Here is a 22508-nt window from a genome sequence, read left to right on the forward strand (position 1 = left end):
GATAACTCCCTGTGAAGGGCAAAGTTCAGAGATAGGACCTCAGGACCGGTGACCTCCTTTGTCAATTGGTTGATCTCTTTAGAGATGGTAACGTAAAGGCTGAATTCAATTCAAGCAATGACCATTTGCATGTATGATCATTAGTGAAAAAGGACTATTCCACAGTAGTAAAAAAATGGTATTAAACCAAATTATCCAAATAGAAAATGGTTATTTCTAGTCACATCCACCATCTAAGTCTACGCTTCTGAAGGTGGCGCTTCTATCTCTTTAGCGCTTTTCCGGGGAAGTCTGCATCTTCGATGGGACACCGTGTGGAAAGGGCAGCTTTAGCATCTTCTAAGGAGGATGCAACTCTTGTTCCTGTTTCTTTTTCTTCTTTGAGTTCTGGAATAAAAAGAAACATGGGGGAGAATGATCAGAGCTTCGGGGTGGATAGAGGCATATTTCTCCATGAAAATCTCATGGGACAGTCTTGCTACCCTGGAAGGATGAGAAGGTGCATTGTCATGAAGGAAAATTCTATGGGTACCACTTGCCTGGCCTTTTTTGCAGCTAGCCAGTTTTCAACTTCTTAAAATTTTCCTAATTAATCTATGGGACTGTTCTGTGTCTTTCAAGAACATCTACTAATGTGATCTTTTTTGGAATACCGGGGGAAACGAAACAGTCACCATCATCTCCTGAACTGACCTCGTTGCCTTGGATTTAACTGGCCCGCAGGTCCCCTTGGGTGCCGTGGTTCCGTCCCTGCTCTCCAGTTCCTATGGGGAATCCAAACTCATCTTAGTTATGCTTTATTCCACAAAATCACTCTCATTAGCTGTGACCTTCCTTAAAAGACTGATGGAAAGATCAGCTCTTTGAGTTAGCTGACCTTCATGTGATGCTTTTAAAAAATGTTTTTTTAAAATAATTTTATGGGGGCTCTTCACCTCTTATTACAATCCATACATTCCTCCAGTGTGTCAAGCACATTTGCACATATGATGCCATCATCATTTCGAAAGCATTCTCTTCCTACGTGAGCCCCTGATATCAGCTCCCCATTTCCCCCTTCCCTCCCCACACCGGCCCTCCCTCATGAACCCTTGATAAATTATAGATTATTTTTCCATATCTTACACCATCTTCCTTTGCCCCTCACCCACTTTTCTATTATTTATCCCCCCTGGGAGGGAGTTATAGTTGATCCTTGTGATCGATTCCCCCTTCCTCCCCCTACTTATTACTTTTTTAATTAAAAGATCATTTTATTGGGGGCTCTTATAAATCTTACTACAATCCATACATCAATTGTATCAGGCATATTTGTACATATGTTGCCATCATTATTTTCTAGACATGTACTTTCTATTGAGCCCTTGGTACCAGCTCCTCTTTTTACACTCCCTCCCGCCCCACCCTCGTGACCCTTGATAGGTAATAAATTATTTTTATTTTCAAATCTCACACTGACAGCTGTCTCTCTTGCCCCATGATTTCTGTTGTTCTTTTCCCTGGAGGTGTGTGTGTGTGGTTATCTGTCAATCATTTTGATCCGTTCTCTTTTCCTCCCTTCCTCTCCCCTGCCCCCCTTCCTTCCACCCTTTTAGTATCACTATTCCCATTCCTGTTCCTGGATTCCGTGTGTACTCGGCTCTTATCTATACCTGTGTGCATGCTCCGGTCTAGTCCGAAGTAAGAAACAGCATTGAAGTCATGCTAGTGGAGCATGACAAAGCCTCAAGGAACTAGACGAATATTGTGTGTTTCATCAGTACTTTACTGCCCTTGGTTGACTCATCCCTTCCCTGTGAGCCCTCTGTGGGGGGATGTTTCATTGTCTACACATGGGCTTTGGGTCTCTGCTCTGACTCCCCTCATTTTCAACAGTATGTTTTTGTTTGTTTGTTTGTTTGCTTGTTTGTTGTGGGTCTTCTGATGCCTGTTACCCGTCCTGATGCCACCTCATGACTGCTTGGGCTGGTGTGCTTTCTCCATGTGGGTGCTTCTGATACACATTAAGCTGAAATCTCAGTGAGGCAGAGGCATTCATGTAAAGTGGAAATTACAGAACTGTTTGAAATGCCAATGTCAGTAGTTATTGCGTCCGTGAGAATTCCATGATAGGCTTGGCTTTTGTTTGGGGGAATCTGGTGTAAGCAGGTCACAACCTGGTTTCCCTGCAGAGGAGCTGGATGGGTTAGAGATATCAGTCTTTGGGTTGGTAACTGAACAGGCTCCCATATTCAGAGGGAGTGACTGGCAAGAGAGGGAAACTGGTATCTGTGGGGTGGCCAGAGAAACTTGAAACATGATTCAGGTTATGTCATGCTCCTTCGTAAACCTGCAATAGCTCCCAATTCTTTTTGTAGCACACACCAGTAGACCCCCATTGCACTTGTAATAGTACCAAATTCTAGATCCTGGCCATGAAACTGTGGCATACCCTAACTGCCTTCTGTTTCCCTGAGGCTGCTGCTGCCTGGTCTCTAACGTGCCTGGCCTCATTTCTGTACCTTGAAAATGTACAAAAATCTCTCTTAAGACCTATCTTTGTGGGAGCAAGGTAACAACAGCCACTCAAAAGATTAGGATTAGTCTGCACCTTAGGTAGGAGCCTGAGTGGCATACTGTTTACAGGTTGGGCTGCTAACCACCAGGTCAGCAGTTCATAATGTTTATCCCACCTATCTTATCAATGTAGACACGCAGAAACAATAATAGGGACAAAAACAGGACAGAGCAAATCAAAACAACAAAATAATCCTGAGAAGAAAACAGTGGTACCAACAGTTCCAGGATGACACAGATGAGGGGGAGGAGGGGTAAGGGAAGAGGGGTGCCAACAAACCCAGGGACCAGGGGACAACAAGTGATCTAAAATCAATGGAAAGGAGGACATAGGATGCCTGGTGGGGCTTGATCAAGGGCAATGTAATCAAGAAGAATTACCAAAATCTGAATGATGTCCAAACATGATAGTAGGACAAGAGGAACATAAAAGGATAGAGGAAAGAGCTAGGAGGAAAAGGACATTGATAGAGGTCTAAATACAGGCATGTACATTTATAAATACATTTATATATAACAATAAGGAAATAGATCTATGTACATATATTTATTTGTGTAGTATTAAGGCAGTAGATGGGCACTAAGCTTCCACTCAAGTACTTCCTCAATGCAAGAACTTTGTTAAAGTAACCTGGAACTCTGTGATGCTCACTTTCTCTGACATGGTCGCTGAAGACAAAAAAGGTGCATAACCAAATGTGGTGAAGAAAGCTGATGGTGTCCGGCTATCAAAAGATATAGCATCTGGGGTCTTAAAGGCTTGATAAACAAGCAGCGATCTAGACGAGAAGCAACAAAGCCCACAGGAAGAAGCACACTGGGCTGTGTGATCATGAGGTGTCGATGGGATCAAGTATCAGGTATCAAAGACCTAGAACAAAAAGTCATATCGATGTGAATGAGGTGGAGGGTGGAGTGGAGACTCAAAGCCCATCTGTAGTCAATTGGACATCTCCTTTCAGAGAGGACACAAGGAAGAGTGCAGTGTAGCACTAACGAAACACACAACTTCCCTCTAGTTCTTTAATGCTTCCTCCCTGTCCATTGTCATGACCGCAATTCTACCTTACAAATTCCGCTAGAGCTAGACCAGAGCATGTGCGCTGGTGCAGATAAGAGCTACCAACACAGGGCATTCAGGACAGATAAACCCCTCAGGAGCAATGGTGAGAGGGGGAACCGATCACAATGTTCTAAATATAACCCTATCCCAAGCGGACAGACAACAGAAAAGTGGGTGAAGGGAGACAGTGTTCAGTGTAAGATATGACAAAATAATAATTTATAAATAGTCAAGGGTTCATGAGGGAGGAAGAGGGGAGGGAGGAAAAACGAGGAGCTGATATCAAGGGCTCAAGTAGAAATAAAATGTTTTGAAAAGGATGATGGCAACATATGCACAATTGTGATTGATACATGAGCTGTACGCATGGATTATGATGAGAGCTGTAAGAGGCCCAATAAAATGATTTTAAAGAAAAGCTCAGCTGTTCAAAGCCACCAGCCACTTCGCAGAAGAAAGAAAAGGGTTTCTCATCTCTTACAGAGTTACTGTCTCAGAAACTCACAAGGGCAGTTTGACTCTGTCGGATACTGGTCATTATGAGGCAGCATGAACTTGATGGCATTGAGGGGAGGATGCCTTAGAGGCATTGAGTTCAGGTCAACGAGGAAAGAGCGACTCAGCCAAGCACAGTGATAATGGTTGAACAAGTTGAAGAATGTAATCCAGGCCACTGAATTGTACTTATAGAAACCGCTGGGTTGGTGTTGGTAGAATCTACAAGTGCCAGAGAGGACTTGGAAACAAATCCCAGCTGTCTCCATCAAGTATCTTGGAGTTAAGTTTGGAAGCACACACAGACAGGTGGGCCAGTAAAATGCAGTTGTTTATTGACAGCAGAAGGATAGGAAGGAGACATGTAAGAGGGGATAGGTTTATTGTGTCTTGGAAAATCTGGGGACAGATTAGGGAGAGAGTGACATCACAGCTGACTGTATAGAATGCGGGTGAGCTTCCGGGAAGGTGCTCAGTTGGCTTGGGGCACATCTGATGGCAGTGAACAATGTGTGCACCATTCCAGATGTGACAGAGCGGCTGGATCACTTGGAGAATGGCTAATAGATCATTGTGCCTGGAGCATTTGTGACCAAAGAGTCCCCATTAGAGGCCAATTCCCTTGAGTCTAAAATCCCCAGGTCAATCTGGAGTAGATAGTGGAAGGAACATAGATGCAGGGGGACCCTCTTAGGAGGGAAAGAAGACAGGTGGGATGGAGAGGGAGACTGTGAGCAGGAGAGCAGGCATGGGGGTCGCATCAGTTCAGGCAGAGTGTATCCAGGACGAAGCTTTTGAAAGCCATACTTGCTGTGAAGGATTTCTCAAAACCAAATCAGAACTCATAGTGGTATAAGCTACAGGGCAAGTGGTGTCTGCAAACTTAGCTCTAGTACTGCCTTTCACCACTGAAACCAAACCACGCCGACTGCTGTGAAGTTGACTTTGACCCATGACAATGAATCAAAGAATAGTGGTCCAGTTTTCAGCAGTAGATGCAGAGCTTCTTCTGAAACCCTTCTGGGAGGACTCAAATCTCCAGCCTTTCAGTTAGCAGCTGTTAACCATTTGTCTCACCCAGAGGCCCCTGCTTCCTATTCTGGAAACTAAACTAAACCGAATGCCATCAAATCAAACCACTGACTGTGTAGTGAGCAGTCTATCACTAACCTAACAGCACCCCTGGGCCTCTTCTACTTCTTACCAACCCACTGAGATCAACTGGATCCTTGCTCATTGCAACCCTCTAAGGCAGAGAGAGTAGAAATACCCCTTTGAGTTTAAAGGCTGTGCTTGTTTACTGGAGTAGAACACCTTATCTCCCTTCTGCAGAGCAGCTGGCAAATTTGAACCCATGACCTAGTGGTTAGCAGTCTAACACAACCCACTACACCACCAGGGCTCCTTTCTACTTCTTGTTTGGGGCCTTGGAATTCCACTCATGATTCTGGTACCTCTGTACCCTTGCCAATGGCTCTCTTGACTTGCTAGTTTTCATGCCACCAAATTTCCACAAATTCAAGGACAATTTGTATTCCTTCAGCCCTACATCTGAGTAAGAATTTGAAAATATTTTGTTTCTTCCAGTTACTTCCAATTATTTTTTTCAGCAAGAGGGAAAAGAAAAATAGTGATTAGGAGTGAGCATTTACAACTAAACTGAAGGGAACTACCACCTTTGTTTCAATAGTTTTTAATTCCAACTCTGGTTTGCAGTGTGGGATTTTGGCCATGTCGTTCACTGCTCCTGATTTCCTGAACATAAAATGGCGGTCGAGATCAGATGCTCTCCCAGTTTCTTTCTGATTCTGATATTCTAGTATTCAAAGCCGAGATGCCCAGATGCTACTGAAAAATGTGAACATATGGATACATTTCTGACCTGCTGGGAGCTTGGCTGCTTCCTTAGTTCCCCAGCAGAATGAGCTCGTTACCCAGGATCTCACAGATGTCTCAGGTCTTCATTAGGCAAACTGTTTGGATAAAAATTTCTTAAAAGCTGCCTGGAATATTTCACATTGTCTGCCCTTCGGTCTTCAGTAGGGAAAGGAGAAAATTGAGAGAAAGCAAGTAAGATGCCACTACTGCTCAGTAGGAAAGAGCACGCCCTTCGGGAGGAGTATCCTCTGAGAAGACTCAGAGGCGCATTCTCTCATTGAAACACTGGGGGTAGGCTGCCAGGTGACCCAGGCTGCGCCAGCTGCTTGGATCCCCAGGTTTGGTTAAATAAGAGTCTTACCTTCCAGGAGCTTGCCACATGATGTGGGAAATGGCCACTGAAGACAGTGGTCTGCCAGTTGTTATTTCTCCTTCATTGGCGCACCTGGTTGACATGCTGATCACAGTGCTGGTGGCTGGGACGTAGCAGAGCTGACTAAGAGAAAGATCTCATGATCTGTCTCCTAAGGACTTAGCCACCAAGACCCTCACAGAGCATAGTTCTGCTCCGATGTGCACCAGGCTGCTGGGAGCCGGGTGGAATTGAAGGCAACCGTTTGATTGGGTGGAATTGTTAAGACAAAGGCAAACATGATTTCATAGGACTCCAAAAAGTCTTAGATTTGGTGTTTTAATATCTTCTCATTGAGTCCTATCAGGTGAGGCTATGCAGACAGAAGGGCTCATCAAACAAGTTGGATTCATCTCTTCACATGATCTTCTCTTCCATGTGCCTTTTTCTCTTACCCAGACACTGCTTGCCATCAGATTGAGGACCAGCGTCACGGTGAGTTTTTCTTAAGAGCCTTAGTTTAATTACATATTATTTTTTCCCTCCCCCGACCCCCCAATCAGACCACATTCACCTGTTTTAGGGTTTAGACATGGATCTATCTAGTGGGTGGTCACCAATCAGCTCATTTCAGGCAGCAAGATGTGTCTACTCCTGTGTTTGTATCTCTCCTGCTAACAGGCATTCTTTATCACTATATCTTGTAACTTCCACTTACAAAATGTAAGTTCAAAGGTCAAATTATTAAATTTCAACATGGTGCCAATGAAGCTTTAACCCTTCAGAGTGCAAGGCCCTGTCAGACTGCCCTTGTCTTAGACCCAAGAATTCAACTATGCCTTTTCCTCAAACTTCCTAATGCCTTGACCCTTTAATGTAGTTCCTCATTTTGTGGTGACCCCCCAACCATTAAATTATTTTCACTACTACTTCATAACTGTAATGTTGCTACTGTTATGAATCCGGCAACCTCTATGAAAGGGTAATTTGACTCAAAGCGATCGTGACCCACAGGTTGAGAACCGCTGCTCTAGGTCTTCCTTGAAGGTGCTGGCATATACAGTAGGAAGTGTTGAACTCCATCGTTCCTGGACATTAGCATTAGGATGTGCATGCTCCTTGTCATAGTTGGAAGTACATGGGGGGACTGGAGAGATACTAGATTGGGGTCCTCATACGCAAATAATATAGCATGTCTAGAATCAGAGAGTAATGCTCGCACGTTAGCTTCTAAAATACCCTTGAGTTCCTTTTTATTGGACTTGGAATTTGGTTGAGGTATGAATAACATTCTGTCCAATTCTGAGGAGCTGGTGAAAGCAAACAGAAGGGGAGACGCATTACCTCAAGGCTGAGATACGGGGTCACTGAGTCCACATCATGACTGCTGAGTCAAACTGAGGGATCCTCTCCCACGAGGCTTTGCCTGACTTTAGGCCTCAGTTTGAATCCCAGATTTTAAAACGGTCTATGAAATATTCACTAAATCACCTCAGCATGACCTCCAGATATTTCATCTGTAAACCGGGAACCATGGATTTAAGAGGCATCAAACGTGTCCATGATGAAGAACCTATTTTCAACAAAGGCGATCTGCAGAGGTCATGTAACTCCATCTGACACCATCATCTTTAAGAAGTTGAGGGTTGGTTCTAAGGGCTGTTCTTCTAATGGGGCCTCCCCTTGCCAGGAGGGAAGAATGTGACTTGAGAGAGACGAACTCATTTGTTTCCCTAAAGTGGAACTTGAAGAAAATGATTTCCTATGAATACATTCAAGAGTCAGGAGTGAGCTAGAACAAACCTGTAATGGAGAAAAAGCACCACTGCATGCTGGAGTGGAGCGATCATTCTCCTGATGTCACATACGCACCTGAAGAACTTCCTGTGACCAAGTCCAGGCCGTCTCGTCCAGAGAAACAGAGCCCCATTGTCCAATGTCTCCAAGCTCATCTTACACACAGCTGCACCCCTTGAGGTGTTGACTATCCTGCATTTCCCGGTAGCAGGCAGAGAGGTGCCCAGGGTGTCACTCTGATGTCCCCGGCAGCAGACAAGGCCTAGAGAGGCGCTAAGAAAGGCACAGGTCTGAAGAGATCACTGGTCGAGTGCACCGAGCAGTTCAGGGGGCTGAATTCTGGCTGAGCTAAGGACATGGGTGATACTGAGTGTTAGGGTCTCGTTCAGCGAGACCCTCACGCAGTGACCCGGAGGGGCAACGACCCTGGATGGGAAAAAGAAAGAGAGACATGGGGCAAGACAAGTGCTGATCAAGCCCGTTTATTTTGCCAAAACTCTGGGTATATATTCACAACAGAGAAGGAAGTGGGAGGCACATATTCCAATGAAGCACATTGTGTAACAACCGCACACTGTACAACAACTAATCAGTCACATGTTCCCAATAAGGTACAAAGGGTGCGCAACAGTACTCAAAGACATCGTGGTGATGTACGGGTGAACTTATCACTATGTTCCTAATATGGTATATCTGCAGTTCAATGGGTGCTCAGTACTTTGACTAATGGCAACAAGGTCAGTTATCGGAACTGCTAATGCTACAGTAGCTTGGAATGTGGGGGCGAAGTTGGGCAGGAAACAAAGCCTTTCTGTTACAAAGCGGCCAAGTTTCTGCTACGTGTCTGAGGCCAGGATCTTAATGGCTATCGGCTCCCAACAACTGAGGACTCTGAAAAGCTGCATTCAATAAAACCACTATTTCAGGTGGATTAACAAACTCCGGTTTCTTCTAAATACGAACGTTACAAAGTGGAGCCCCAGGAGGCCCAGTGGTTGCGTGCTCCACAGAAGGCCCGGGAGTTGAACGCACCGGCCACTCATCAAGAGGGGGAAGTGGCAGTCCACGTCCATGAAGGTCATGGCTTCGGAAATCCCACAGCGCAGTTTCACTCTTCTGATAGGGCCACTCCTGGTCAGAATCAACTCAACAGCAGTGCCAATGTTTCCCAGAAGAAAACGCAAAGGTCAAAGAAGAATACACCCTCCCATGTGGAGTAAGTGTTTGCTCTTTTCTTTGATTTCTCCTCTTCTCTCCCAAGACACATTTGTCACTCCCGACAAATGAGCCCAGACTCCGTTAGGGGAGCAGCCAATCCTAAACTATTTACAGATGAGGAGGTCCAGTGTAATTACAAGACCTCTGCTGTTCATCCCTCTGGAAATGGTGTTCTTCATCATCCACATGATTGTTGACTTTTAATAATTTTCCAATAGCCATCACCCCAGGAGCTTATATTAAAAGCCGTTTCTCTGCAGGCTCACCCCCATAAACACTCTCCACCTCAATGACGATGTCTGCCATCCAATTAGTTTGCACAATTTAATTTGTTCAATGCAAATCACTGGGGTTTAATTGAATTCAATTAGACACAAATCAATAGCAGTCAATTCCAAGAGATTAGCCTCCACATTTATCAATAGAACTCACTTGAAACGAACCTAGACAAGATTTACCTGAATGACTGACCTGCTTCTAAAATTACTGCCAGTGACTATGGCTTCAGGTTGTTGGAAGGGGGTTGGAGGTGTGTACTGACTCCTAATTGAGTGCTGGTTCAATTGGAGAGAGAGGAATTGTGAACAAATAAATACACATTCAACTCTGTGTGTGGGGTTTGTTTTGTTTTAATCACAAGTAGGTGGTTCAGGTGACCAACACCTGAAACAAGTAGGTCAGGTTAAGCTGATCTTCACAAGTGAGCTCTAAACCGGCTTAGGTTGGCTGCCAAGGACATCAGTTACGTCGGCCCATCCATCACCATCCTTTCATACTGCAGCACGCTCTCCTATTCCAGTGACTCTTACCTGTGCTGTCATTTACATTTCCTTGCTATAGCATACTATTTTGAATATGTTTTTTACTTCTCATTTGAGAAGAAAACCAACCATTATTTGGGGGAATATACAAGGAGGACATACACCAATTCAACAGTAATTACATGCAGAATTCAGTGCCATTGTTTACACTCTTCAGATTGTGCAACCCTTCGGAACCCACCTTCTCTGGATGGTTTCACTCTGTTGACTTGAACTCACTGACCCCTAACTTTCCTATCCAATCTTTTGTTCCTGTTGCCAATCTGATTCTATATAGAAAACTCTTCAAAGAGCACAATATTCACACAGACATTCTTCTCTGATTAAACAAAACAAATTTGTTTTACACTGCCCTCTAAAGTAAAGGGAAAAGGCAACATGCTAGGAAACCAAAGCAGGCCCTCCCTGAAATGGACAGACACTGTGATTACAACCTTGAGCTCAAGCACAGACGAGTCTGAGGATGGTGCCAGACCAGCGAGGCTTGCTTCTGTTGTACACAGCGTTCTGTGAGTGGCAACTGACTTGATGCCACCTAACCACCACAAACAACATGGTTTTAAAGAAGACTTCAGGGCATATTACAGATTGAGGTTAAAAGATGATGGTGCCCGGCTATCAAAAGATAGAGCATCTGGGGTCTTAATGGCATGAAGGTAAACAAGTGGCCATCTGAGAAGCCACAAAGCCCACATGGAAGAAGCACACCAGCCTGTGTGATCATAAGGTGTCGACACCATCAGCTATCAGGCATCAAAGAAAAAAAATCATATCATTGTGAATGAGGGGGGCATTCAGAGTGGGGACCCAAAGCCCATCTATAGGCAACTGGACACCCCATTACAGAAGGGTCGCAGGGAGGAGACGAGCCAGTCAGGGTGCAATGTAGTAACTATGAAACATTCAACTTTCCTCTAATTCTTAAATGTTCCCCCCCCCCACTATCATGATCCCAATTGTGCCTTACAGGTCCAGCTGGACCAGGGGATGTACACTGGTACAGATGGGAACTGGAAACATAGGGAATTCCAGACAGATGAACCCTTCAGGACCAGTGGTGAGAATGGCGATACCAGGAGAGTGGAGGGATGGTGGGCTAGAAAGGTAGAACTGATTATAAGGGTCCACATAAAAGCCCCTCCCTGGGGGACAGACAACAGAAAAGTGGGTGAAGGGAGATGTAGAAGAGTGTAAGACATGACGAAATAATAATAATTTATAAATTATCAAGGGTTTATGAGGGAAGAGACAAATGAGGAACTGATACCAATGTTCTCAAATAGAAAGCAAGTGTTTTGAGAATGAAGAGGGCAGCAAATGTACAAATGTGCTTGACACAGTGGATGTATGTATGGATTGTGCTAAGAGTTGTACAAGTCCCCAATAAAATTATTTAAAAATAAATAAATAATTTAAATGTTAAAAACAACCAAAATAGATGATCTCAGGGCAATAATTTTGGAGATGCACTGAGCCTCAGTGGCTCCAGAAATCTCCTTAAGAATGAATAACTGTCACCTTTGTCATGAGGCCTGAAGAACTGGGTGGTGCCAGGCTACCATTATGACATGCTTTGACCAAACTTAATATAGAAAAAAAAAACATAATCAAAAGGACAAAATAAAGAATGCACTTCTAAATTCTCTAGCATTCAATTACTGTTATATAATTTTTTGTTTCCTTCTCTTGATCATGAATCTTTCAGGGGAACAGATGTCTTTTTGTTTGGGGGCTCATTGTCTCTATCAATGGTTAGCACTATAGGGAAAGTTCACATTAGGTTGTTGCATTTATACATGTTTTAAAGAGAAAAGGGAGGAATATAAATTTCACTATGTTTTTGTTGGTTCAATCAGTATTAGGTAGAATGAATAGACCTATCTCCCGTCTCTCGTTGATGATAAAAAGTTCCCAGTGGAGACAGCCCAAGATTGTGGCTGACCCACCATATATCCTTCTATAGCAATGACTCAAGAAATAAATGAAATAGAAAGAGGTGACAATCCCGGAACTCTTACCATCAAATGGAAGACTCAATAGATTGAAAATGATTGGAAGAGGAAATTGAGAAAAGAGGATGAAAAAAGAGAGATACACAGTGGAGGGGCCCTGCCCACCAATCCTTGAACAGCATGGCCATCTTCAGACAGCCAATACCCAAAATGGATGAGGACCATAGGAATGCCATGTCATGAAGATCCCTATAGGAACAGAGGAACTATGCAGGTGGTCCCTGAGTGAAGCCAGGTGAGAAAGCTCTAACCCAGATTTAAGGAAGGAGAGTGAGAGACCTGGAGGTGCTGTTATGGACTAAAGTGTATATTCTTAATTTTTCTGATCTTGGCTTGTGGTAACAGGTTGGCTTCCCTTAGAAACCCCTGTAGTTCTTAGTATTGTCTTATTTCTGTGTGGCCATTTTAATGGATTATGGAATCCAGCAAAGAAGTAGAATGCCATGGGATCAATGTTGTCCAAATAGGGTAAAGGATGGGAGGTGGGGGCAGATCTGACCTCTCTATCTTGTGGAAACCATCCTTAGGCTGGTGCGGACTTTCCTTCTCCCTTGTACAGGCAAAGGAGGTCGGAGCTGACTTCTCCGCTTCATTTCATCACAGTGATTCCAACACGCCCTTCAACCTGGAACTGCAGCCCCCTTGGAGCTCACTTCTCAGTCAAAGGACAGATTGGTCTCCAAGGTAAACAATAACACCCACGAAGACCACGCTGTTTAGAAAAATTCACTCTACAAGACTAAATCAGCAACATTTCCCCAATGGCAAATATGAGAACTCCAGGAGAGGTGGGTGAAGTGAAGTTATGGAATGATGGGAGGCAGGGGAGGATGGGATAATGGTGGGCACATGGCAAGAATCGCCATATATATATAAATTTCCTGCATTCCCAATGTGAACAGTTTCCACCCCAGAGAGCTTCTGGTTCAATGTAATTCAGGAATGATGACTCACCCTGTTCCCTTTTGGTTCCTCACCCTTGATGACAAACCATGACGTTATGAAATCCAGTAATGAATCAGACTTCAATATTCATATAGATGAGTGATTTCTAGACTTCCACATTGGAATCATGATTGGAGGGTGTATCTTGTGAAAAATGCATACACAAGAGGGAAGAAAGGGTCCTAAAACCGATTGTGGTAATGATTGTAAGATTCTTCTGGACATGATTGAATTACTGAAGTGAATGATATGTAGATTATGTTCTAAGAAAACGGTTTTTAAAAACAATGAAGACTTCCTGATCTTCTATATGGTCAACTGATAGGAGATGCAGAAGATATTTTTCAAGTTCCTCTCAATGATTCTAGAGAGTTCTGTTGGCATCATGGTTACTCGAGGGACTGCTCATGGAGAGTTCAGCTGTTCAAAACTAATCACCACTCCATAGGAGGATGAGGGGGCTTCCTATTCCTGCAAAGCATTACAAAATCTGAGACACACATGGGGAAGATCTACTCTGCCCCAGAAGGGGGCTTTAAGCTAGAATTGACTCAATGGCAGTGCCCTCAGTGATTCTGATTCATACGGTTCTCAGACTAGATTAAATACTGATCTGGACCAGCCCTCCCCCCACTGTGGGGCTTCCCTCCCTGTGGTTGCTGGGGGAGACATGCAGCTCAACAGCCCTCAATGTTATCAAATGCACCGTCTGGTCACTGCCACTCCCGGCCATACGTTCTTGTCTCCGAACAAGAAACCAAAATTCTGCTGCATGCACATTTCGTCAAGTATTCTGAAAGCATTTCTAACATTCATGTTTCACAGGTAAGGGGGGTCAATAATAGGGGTTGCCTTCTTTAAAAAGTGAGCATCAATAGAGGGCTAGGTGGCTATAGATGTCAAAAAACTGATTAATGTAAGAACCTCAGAGTGGGGTGTTTAGCACTGTGTTTGTAAAGCGGCCTACTTTAAAGTTTGGGAAGCTATGACTGATCCCTGGTGGTATCGTGGGTTAAGCATTGGAGTGCAAACTAAAAGTCTGTACTGGAGAAAGATAGGGTGCTCTGCGTCAGGGGATTGTACACCATTGTAAATGGGCTGTTCTACTTTGTTCCAAGTCACAATTGACATGATGGCTTGATGGCTGTGTGTGTTTGTGTGACGGCAACCTTGTAATCATTGAAGAATCTTCCTTAATGATTCATTCAATCCCTATAAAGCCAGGGTACCATAAAATATTAGGTTTGTTTTAGAGAGAGTAGGTGGATGGAAACATCTCACTTGCATTTGCTTTAATTTAGTCGTCTAGAGTGATACTTAATTTCCACCAATTTTCACTTGGATCACAAAAAAAAAATTCCACCAATTGTTCAGATATTTAGAGGAAAATGCCACTCTTTCATGGACCCCTTCAGATGAAAGATTCTACCCCCAATTTCTTAGCACAGCAACCCACCTTCTCAGAGTTATACTCAGCAGCTTCCCATGAGTGAAACTCTAAATCCAAGGTGTCACACGACGAAGGCCAACAACTGGTTCTAAAGCACAGGATGGTTGCTACCTGTACTAATCAGATGCCATCCCAATGTCGGCCCGAGGATTTTTGTGTGGAGCAGAGAAGCCCCCAGAATGTTAACTAATTTCAAATATTTTCAGGGCTGCCCTGGGGAAGCAGAGCAAATATTTACCAAAGGGTTAGAAAAACTGTATTCAGGTGGTAGCTCCATCTTTATTCAAAAAGGTGACCTAGGGAAGCCCCGTCGGGTTTCTGGGTCTCTGTGTGTTTAGGAGACTGTAATACCTGCATCTCAGTCCCAGGTGACAGTCAGGATAGTTTGTGGTTTGTAAAGTCAAACATGCGTTGTGTGCGTGGTGCTCTCCTGTTTGTTTGTCCTTAATATTATTTTCTTGTCACTTGTGAATCTCTAGGGCACAGGATAAAAATGAAAAATATTATTTGGTACTGATTTTTAGATTTAGACTTTCTGCCATTGGCTCTGCTCACTAAGTGGCTAGACTGTCTCAATGAAAATGCCCACTTCAATATAGTAAACGTGTAAGAGGAGTCTGGATACAGGGGCATCGCCCTCTCTCAGTAAATGTGCACAATATAGGGTCAGGACCACTTTATACTGGTTTCTATTCCCACTATCTGATACACAGGATAAGTGGGTAACAATCAAGTTCTGAAATGAATGAGCATGCCTTTCCAAGGATGTCTGGCTCAAGACAGTTGGGGAGTAATATGGAGATTTCAGGCAGGTGCTAAATGTAAGGTGCTGATCCCAGTGCTGTGGGGATAGCTGGTATCGGTGTTGAATGACTGGGTCCCTAGTTTGGATTAGAAAGAAAAGGAGGAGGGGTGTGCTGGGCTGCAGAGGCAATGATGGTTCATTTCAAAGTCAACCTCGGTGCTGATAGAATAAGGGCAAAGGAGGGTATGGTGATAGTGGCAGCTGAGGCATGATGGAAATGATGTGCAGAGAGAGGCACCCAGCATTAGCAAGACTGCATGTTCAGGCTCGTGTTCTCTGCTCCAGAATAGTCTATGGGCACAGGTAATATACTGGTTAGATCCAGATGATGGGCTAGGCTTGTTGCTATGGTTACAGAGGTACTGACTGAGGAGGATAGAGATGTGGGGGTAGACGGGGTTTTGTGTAGGAACTAAAAGTCTGACGCATCCTGCACTGTATTCTGTAATCTCCCCTGCTCTGGTCAGGGAAAGGACACGAGGTCATATTTTATTTTAGCTGGGCACCTTTAACTGTGTCCACACTGAGCAACCTCATGCACCACAGAACTAAACATGGCCTGCTCCTTTTCTATCCTCACAATTGCTATGTTTGAGCCCGTGGTTGCAGATCAAAAGGTTGACTCCATCCGTCATCCCACAGAAGGTCTTCTTTTTTGCCAACTGTAATCTGTATCAAGCATGATGTTCTTTTCCAGGGACTTATCCCTCCTGCCAGGCTTAGTTGTAGGTCATTTGAAAAAATAAGGGAATTCTCCGTGTGGCGATTAACTTTTCATGTTGGTCCTCTTTAATCCCTTGCTAGTTGCTAGTTTTTGTCTGGTGGCTCCGTCAACTCAAGGTGACTGGATGTAGAACAGAACCAAATGTGTTCCAGTCCTGCGTCTTCTTCATGATCATCAGACTCTTTGAGTCACTGTGTCAACCCAACTCACCGGATGTTCCCTTTCTTCTCACTGGCCTTCCAAGGAAATGCAGGGACAAGGAGCATGCATGTGTCTTGAGATACCTCCATTTACCAGATGCTCCTTGCATTGAGGAAGGTATTTGACTCTGGGCCTCACTCTCCTCAACTACAAAACAGGATCTGTTAGTGTCTATATGAAGATAGCAGATGTGGTTTCAAAGAGACTATATAGAGGGTGATTCAGTGTATGGCACATGGTAAGCACCAAACAATATTAGCTAAATAAATGAAAATAACAAAGATGGGGTGTCAACAAACCCAGGGACAAAAGAACAACAAGTGATCTAAAATTGATGGCGAGGAGGGTATAGGAGGCCTGGTGGGGCTTGATCAAGCGCAATGTAGCCAATAGGAATTACCAAAACCCGAATGAAGGTCAAGCATGACAGTGGGACAAGAGGAAAGAAAAAGGAAATAGAAGAAAGAACTAGGAGACAAAGGATATTTATAGAAGTCAAAATACAGGCGTGTACATATATGAATATATTTATACATAATGATAGGGAAATAGGTATATGTACATTTATTTATATGTTAAGCATTAAGGTAGCAGATGGACATTGGGTCTCTACTCAAGTAAAATCATGTTGATGTGAACGAGTAGGAAGGCAGAATGGAGACCCAATGCACATCCTTAGACAATTGGATATCCCCTCACAGAAGGGTCATAAGGAAAAGATGATCCAGTCAGGGTGCAGGATGGTACCAATGAAACATGCAATTTTCCTCTAGTTCTTTAATGCTTCCCCCCCCCTCCCACTATCATGACCCCAATTCTATCTTACAAATCCAGCTAGACCAGAGCACGTGCACTGGTATAGATAAGAGCTCGCAACACAGGGAATCCAAGACAGATAAACCCGTCAGGATCAATTATGAGAACAGAGCTAACAGGAGGGGAAGGGGCAGGTGGGTGGATAAAGGGGGAACCAATCACAATGACCTACACATAACACCCTCCCAGGGGGACAAACAGCAGAAAAGTGGATGAAAGGAGACTGTGGTCCCTGTGAAGGATGAAATAAAATTTATAAATTATCAAGGGTTCATGAGGGAGAGAAGGTGGGGGGGGATGAGCTCATAGCAGGGGCTCAATTAGGAAAAAATTGTTTTGAAAATGATTATGGCCACATATGCACAAATGTGCTTTACAGAATGAATGGATGGATGGGTTGTGATTAAGAGCTTTAAGAGTCCCCCTCCCCAATAAAATGATTTTTTTAAAGGTGGTGGAATGGATAATGATGGTGATACAAATAGGAATAAAATTTAATCATAGAGAGTATAATGTTCCTTAGAGTTTTATAAAAAGGGAATAAACAAGTATACTTTTTATCATATTTCTGTAAAATTGGGTAAAAATAAAATGTTGCCATTTCCAGGTGGCTTCGGGTTTTAAACAGACTTCCATCTTCAGTTATCAGAGTCACTCAGCTAGCTAGGTTTTGCTATTGATTTGTTTTTCACTGCCATGATTGAATAACTAACTACACACACACAGCCTTATGAGATGGGCTGCTAATTGCAAGGCCAGCAGCTGGAAACCATCAACTGCCCCATGGAAGAATGATGGGTGTTGGTACTGCTATAAAGAGTTACCTTCTGGGAATCTTACAGAGGTCGTGGAGACATGTCCTTTAGGGTCACTGTGAGTCAGCATAGGCTGGAGAGCAGCTACTGTGAGTTGAGATGAATCAAAACTAACTCAAAAACACCTGACAACAACTGTGATGCCAAGAGAAAGGAAAGGAGATGCAGAGGTAATGAGTGATCAAACGGAGACTCCAGATTCCATGCAACGTTTTCTCCATCGATAATTCCAGAGGCGCAGCCTCAGTGATACTGATTGTCCCTGAACTTTCCTGGGCATATCTTCACATGTGCAGAAATCTAATGCCCATATGCTCTCTTGTGGAGTTTCTCAGAGAACCCAGAGAACAAGGGAAACCTCCAATGAGATGGATTGATGATCTTTGGTCACAGAGCATAGAATGGACCTGCTAGGTACAATTTAATCCAATTTTTTAAAGTAAGATTCTATAATAAAAGAAAGCTCTGCCACCTTTCTCAAGGTCATCCATCATGCCAGAGACTTCCCTTTTAAGAGGAGATTGTGTTTATTCATATTTTTCCTGTGGCTCTTGCTTCTTCCACCTGAACTGCTCTGTCTTGCTTTAAGCTGTGTCATATCTCTGTCATTCAACTTCAGAAACCAAATCTCTTTCTTTACTTCCCAATAAGTGACCATTTACTGCACACTGGAATCTAGGAGACTTTAATAGATGCTGTCAGGTTGGTTCTGACTCATTGATACCTTGAGGTCAGCAGAACAAACCAGTGTCTGATCCTGTACCAGCCTTGCAATAACAGGTATGTTTGAGCCCATTGCTCTAGCCTCTGTGTGGTGGCTGTACATTTTCTTATTTTAAAGCATTCCAACCTAAAGGGCTCATCTGCAGCAAGGGGAACAAAGTGATGTGTTTAATTTTTAATGTAAAAGAAAACCATTGGAATTCTCTAGGCTGAGAGGGACAATGACATAAATTATGTCTATTAATGTACATTTTTAGAGAGAAGAATTGATAAGTTGTAGAACTGAAATACAGAAGATCAATTAGAAAACTAGAGCTATTTGATACTTTCCATATGGGAGGCGATACTTTTGACTACGGCAGTAGCAGTGGAGTTAGAGAGATGAAAACAGAATCAGCTTATATTGAGGAGATTCCATTGGTTGGAACAAGGCAATTTCCTGATGTTGCAATAGTTAAGAACTTTACGGCAAACTGAAAGGTCGTAAATTCAAGCCCACCCAATATCTCCATGGGAGAAAGACATGGCAAGTTTCTTCTGTGAAATTTACAGTTTAAAAAGCCTGGTGGGGCAGTTTTAATCTATGATATGGAGTTTTGATGAATTGATATCAACTTAATATCTCCACACAGCAACACAGTTGTTGGAGGAAAGGGAAATAAAGGAATTGAGATGGAAGTTTATGATAGGTGTTTCAGCAACTGGGAGGATTATGGGGCCATTGCTTGCATAAGTGTGTTAGTCTGGGTAGACTACAGAAACAAAATTCATAGAGATTCATATGTGAATAAGAAACATGTTTATATACAAGAGCAATTGAATATTTATAAAACATCGCAGGCCAATCCAGATCAAGTCCATAAGTCTGATATTAGCCCATATGTCCATTACCAATCTATAAAGTCCTCTTCAGGCTCATGAAAGACATGCAATGATGCCGAATGAAGGGTTATCACAGGCCAGTGGGTAGGAAGTCTTGTGGATCCAGTGGCGTTGTAAGCATCTCAGTGCTGGCAGGGGTCTCCACGTGGATTCTCCAGCTCCAGGGCTCTTGCTACCATCAGTATGGATCCATGTGTCCTGTCAGTAGAGAGTCTCTCAGGGAATCAGCAGAGAGAGAGAATGTCTCCCACCTCCAAGGAGGAAATACAGGAGTTGCCAGAATCTCCAGAGAAGGCCATGCTCACACAGAGGCCTCATTGTCTATGACCTGATTGACGGACTAGACCCCCGCCCCTTCATTCTTAATTCTCAAATTGACAAGCAATTATATAGCTACCACAATAAGAAAGCCATGTAGCCTAGACTGTGCAGTGTTTATGCTGTTTGTTGTTGAGGCAGTTCAGTGATACCATGCTGAATAAAATGAGGCAATTCCATCCTCAGAATTGTTGTTATGTTTAGTCACTGATTCTATCGATCTTTTCGAAGTTGATAATCTTTAGCTTTTCCACTGACGCTCTTACCAAGCACAATGTCCTTTTCTAGGAAATGATCTCTCCTGTTGATGTGACCAAAATATGTGAGACAAAGTCTCACCATCCTCATTTCTAAGGGGCATTCTGGCCGTACTTCTAAGATAGATTTGTTTGCTGTTATGGTTATCCATGTACTCTCAAAATTCTTCACCAACATCTCATAGTGCATCCGTTGTAATGGACCAGTTCTTTTTCTGTCTTCCTTATTCACTGTCCAGGCTCATATTCAGATATGGTGACTGACAAACATGCTGTGGGTCAGATACACCAAGTCTCCAAAGTGATATCTGCTCCTTCACACTTTAAAGAGGTCCTGTGCAGCAGATTTACCCAATGTAAGTACTTCTGATTTCTTGACTACTGTTTCCATGAGCATTGCTTGTGGATTCAGAATTAAATCCTTGGCAACTTCATTCACCTTTCTGTTTATCATGAAGTTGTCTATTTATCCCGTTTTGAGGATTTGATGTTCCTTATATTGAGTCTCAGTCCATAGAGAAGACTGCAGTCTGGGGTCTTCATCAGCAAGTGCGTTAGCTTTTCTCTACTTGCAGCGAGCAATGTTGTGTCATCTGCAAAGCTCACGTTGTCATAGGCCTTCTTCCAAACCTGATGCCCATTTCTTCTTCATGCATCTACATTTCTAGCTTCATCCTATTGATGGTGACATCTGTATTACCTGAGATGAGAAAGACTTTCTCTTTAGCTCTGCTCACTTCCCTTGGAGTCCTCACCAGAATTGCCTTTGAGGTTCACAAGAGACCAACAATGCCTTCAAAGCAATCTAGGTTTGTTTTAACCACTAAAATACATAACCTCACTTCCATCAACTGTCTCCCAACTCATAGCAACACTTTTCAACATAGGCTAGAACTCCCCCTATGGGTTTCCAAGACTGCAACATTTTGCAGGAGTAGAAATCCTTGTCTTTCTCAAGTGGTGTGGCTGCTGGTTTTGAATCTTGAGGTTATTTGCCCAATGAAAATACTCATATAGTTCATGTCTCCCAAACGGCTAGATAAATGAACTTACAGGAATCTCTTGACAGAGTATTTTATATAGATATAGGTGCCTATGGACATGAATTTAAGGTGAAATAACACATTCAGTGCTAATTTAAGGTGAAATAACACATTCAGTGCTATTCTCTAGCATCATTTCCTGCCTAAGTGTAGGCTCAAAGAAGGCAGATTATTGGGTTAGGAATTCAGAGGGGGAAATGGCAGGGAGGAGACATTGATGGCTTAGAAATAACTGCTTTAAATTATGAAATGTTTGCAGATTGAGGAATGTGCAGACACCCAGAGTGAAAAACAAAAGAGCCATGCTGGTGACCGTGAATTGGAGATCTCATGAGGCCCTACAATTGTTCTGTGTTCCAAATAGGAAGCTGTCTCAAGGGTTGAGTGACAGTAGACAAAAACGGAATTATTAAAGGAAGAGATCTTCTAGGTAGTATTGGTCCTAAGATATGAGGTGAGCTCACAGGCATGGGGGAGTAAGTAGGTGGAACACAGACTTACTGTAGGTAGGGAAGGATTTCTACCAACAGAGAAATGGGTTCCTGGGCTCTAGGGGGAGTTGTTCTTAGGTGCGACTGAATCCGTTCTAACTCATAGTGACCATGTGTACAACAGAACGCAGCTTAGTTCAGTCTGGTGCCAGCTTCAACACTGTTATGTCTGAGTCCATGGTTGCAGCCACTCTATCTATCTATCTATCGATCTATCTATCTATCTATCTATCTATCTATCTATCTATTGCTATCGTCTATCTGTCTATCTCTATCTATCTATCTATCATCTATCTTTAGCTATCATCTATCATCTATCTATCTATCACTATCATCTATCTATCTCTATCTATCATCTATCTATAGCTATCATCTATCATCTATCTATCTATCTATCTATCTATCTATCTATCTATCTATCTATCTATCCATTATCTATCATCTTGTTGAGGGCCTTCCTCTCCTTATACTTGTGCTGATTCTCTAAGAGGATGGATGGTGGTAAATACAGGACAGTGGCAAATATGTAGCTTCAAAATATATTTTCAAGTATTTACTTTTGCTTATCTTTTTCTTTCCCCTCACGGATTCCAACCACATGCATTTTTGCCCACTTGATACTGTACCACAGGTCAATGAGACTTATTTCATTATCATATATATTATTTTTCCTCTGCCCTTTAGGTGGTATCATTTGCATTTCTTTCTCTTTAGATTCAGTGACTTGTTAGTTCCTGCTGTCCCAAATTGTTTGTAATCTCACCCAGTGAATGTTTCCTTTCAGATATTGGGCATAATACTTCTATAAATTTGCTTCTTTTTGGTGATTTCCATTTACTTTTATAT

At 43.0% G+C, this 22508-nt stretch overlaps 1 pseudogene; it reads right to left on the reverse strand.

Moving 5' to 3' along the window:
• Positions 1-262: 262 nt before the first annotated feature.
• Positions 263-22508, reverse strand: part of LOC142448576 (small integral membrane protein 5 pseudogene) — a 130112-nt pseudogene continuing 107866 nt past the window's right edge.

Source organism: Tenrec ecaudatus, chromosome 5 (genome assembly GCF_050624435.1).
Source record: "Tenrec ecaudatus isolate mTenEca1 chromosome 5, mTenEca1.hap1, whole genome shotgun sequence".
Classification (NCBI taxonomy): Eukaryota; Metazoa; Chordata; class Mammalia; order Afrosoricida; family Tenrecidae; genus Tenrec; species Tenrec ecaudatus.